Raw genomic sequence first — 3231 nt, forward strand, 5'->3', positions numbered from 1 at the left:
AGGAGCTGATGTACAACGTTTCTTGAGCTAGTAGCTGATGTACAACGTTTCTTGAGCTAGTAGCTGATGTACAACGTTTCTTGAGCTAGTAGCTGATGTACAACGTTTCTTGAGCTAGAAGCTGATGTACAACGTTTCTTGAGCTAGCGGCTGATGTACAACGTTTCTTGAGCTAGTAGCTGATGTACAACGTTTCTTGAGCTAGAAGCTGATGTACAACGTTTCTTGAGCTAGGAGCTGATGTACAACGTTTCTTGAGCTAGTAGCTGATGTACAACGTTTCTTGAGCTAGTAGCTGATGTACAACGTTTCTTCAGCGCTTGACATAATTAATCTTGACTTTGGAAACTATAGTTCTTCATCATAATTGTTTTCCTAACTTAGTATCAGAACGTTTTCTTGGATGTTCTGCTCTTCCAGAGCCTTTGGTATCATGTGATCCCCTCTCGTTAGCATTCCCAGTCCTTCAGTAGATAAATGTTCCACATTGAAACACGCTTCCTCCATCAAATAATAGACGGTTGTAAATAATATGTAACGTTTACTTAAGAAACACGTATTTTTACAGGACCCAGCTACACCATTTCTAGACCTCTATTATGTATCGTGATATAAGTGCTGTAATTATGAAACCAATCTCGCTGAGGAAAGCAACTAAGTAGTCACTGATCGATATTTCAGTCAAGTGGTGTTATGAACTCAATTATTTAACTTGTAAATATTTGCAAGAGTCCAGAGGCGCTCTTTTCCTGCGACTCTGTTTTAATGGCGTGAGCAGTATTCCCTGGAGAGAGCAGACAACAGTTTGAGAAGGTTCTCTGTCATCCTCCGAAAGACCTTCTCACGGAGCGGACTGGTCGACTTTCAGCCAGGGGTAAGCACACATTAGACATGTAGCTCGGGAGAACTGATATGTTTGAGAAACATTACTTTTTATTCCACCGTTTCCCATGCGTTTCACCGACACAAAAGATATTTCAAATAATAACATTCTCAGTTGTTAATCTCGGTCTACGTTCCTCGTAACCTCTGTGTAATAAATGTTAGAAGTATGTGAGGAAATCGACAACTCATCCCTGTTTTTTTCGGAAAAGAAGATTAGAAAATAAAAATAAACATCTATTTAAAAAAAAACAATTTATTGTTGAATGAAGTGTTTGACAGTTATCATCTTTGGAAATAAGCTACTGAATACGTAACTTCTTGGCTCGGCATGGCCAGGTGGTTAGGGCGCTCGACTCGCAGTCTGAGGGTCGCGGGTTCGATTCTCCGTCATACCAAACATGCTCGCTCTTTCAGCTGTGGGGGCGTTATAAGCCAACTCTTGGGCTACTCTTTTACCAACGAATAGTGGGATTGACCGTCACAAGTGTTCACTCTCATAGTCCTTGTGAACTAACATCACTCTCCGAGTGTTCACTCTCAGAGTCCTTCTGAACTAATCACTTTTCTAATGTTCACTCTATTAGTCCTTGTGAACTAACATCACTCTCCGAGTGTTCACTCTCAGAGTCCTTCTAAACTAATCACTTTTCTAGTGTTCACTCTCATAGTCCTTGTGAACTAACATCACTCTCCGAGGGTTCACTCTCAGAGTCCTTCTGAACTAATTTGAGAGTGAATATTCGGAAAGTGATTAGTTTAGACGGACACTATGAGAGAAATCACTTCAAAATATTACACTTCTCCAGTTTCAAAACTTTCAGATTATATAGCTCATCCCATATTAAGTATTTATTAAGAAGTTACGTTTGTTTGTTTGTTATGAATTTCGCGCAAAGGTACACGAGGGCTATCTGCGCTAGCCGTCCCTAATTTAGCAGTGTAGGACTAGAGGGAATGCAGCTAGTCATCACCACCCACATCTCTCCGAGTGTTCACTCTCAGAGTCCTTCTGAACTAATCACTTTTCTGATGTTAGTTCAGAAGGACAATCTAAAGGTGAATATTAAATCAAAAATATTTCTTGTAAAACTGAGTGTTCCTGAAAAGATATGATATTTTTGGTTGCTTAAGTGTTATCAAAATATCACAGTAATATAATAAAATGGTTAAGAGTAGAAAGAACCTCTCAAGAAAAATTTCAAATATGGTAAACATTTCGAGTTAATGGTTTAACTGCTGAATGTTTTTGAGATTATAAGTCGAGGATCGGCGATCAGACATGTTAGTGTATCTTATACGTATTATTTGTTTGTTGGGTTTGTTTTGAATTTCCCGCAAAACTACACGAGGGCTATCTGCGCTAGCCGTCCCTAATTTAGCAGTGTAGGACTAGAGGGAAGGCAGCTAGTCATCACCACCCACCGCCAACTATAGGGCTACTATTTTACCAACGAATAGTTGGATTGACCGTCACATTATAACGCCCCCACGGCTGAAAGGGCGAGCATGTTTGCTGTGACGGGGATTCGAATCCGCAACCCGCAGATTACGAGTCGAGCGCCCTAACCACCTGGCCATGCTGGGCCCTCTATAATGTTGAAGAGTGGGATAAATACTTAATGTTCCTTTTCCCCAATAGTTTCCAGTTACGACATGTGCATGCTGGGGAAGAGCATTATTGCTCCTGTAACACATTCATGATGATGTACAAAACACCGCATCCATCGGAGCAGATGTCTCCCAACTCCATCAGAGAGCCATCCTTGAGGTTGTCAGATTGACCTGCCATGCAGTTGGTGACTGTTATTCTGTACATAATTTCAATTTGTTCTGCAGTGAAAAACATTTTAGCAAAGCAAATAAATAAATAAATATACATCTCGTATTTTACTTTTTTGAATAACTTTGTAATAACTGCAAAATATTAAAACGATTCGTCTAATTTAAAATCAAGTCTTTAATTAATGATATTTCTAAACCAAATCGGAAATTATAATAAGATGTAAACATTAAGAAATAATGGAATATTTATTATGATAATAAATGATGTAAAACAAACAAAAATATGTAGGGTTATGAAACACTCAACTACAAGATGTAGACAGTCAACATTCCGTTATGGAACACTCAACTACAAGATGTAGACAGTCAACATTCCGTAGGGTTATGAAACACTCAACTACAAGATGTAGACAGTCAACATTCCGTTATGAAACACTCAACTACAAGATATAGACAGTGAACATTCCGTAGGGTTATGAAACACTCAACTACAAGATATAGACAGTGAACATTCCGTAGGGTTATGAAACACTCAACTACAAGATATAGACAGTCAACATTCCG

This window comes from Limulus polyphemus, unplaced genomic scaffold (assembly GCF_000517525.1).
Source record: "Limulus polyphemus unplaced genomic scaffold, Limulus_polyphemus-2.1.2 Scaffold2746, whole genome shotgun sequence".
NCBI classification, from domain to species: Eukaryota; Metazoa; Arthropoda; class Merostomata; order Xiphosura; family Limulidae; genus Limulus; species Limulus polyphemus.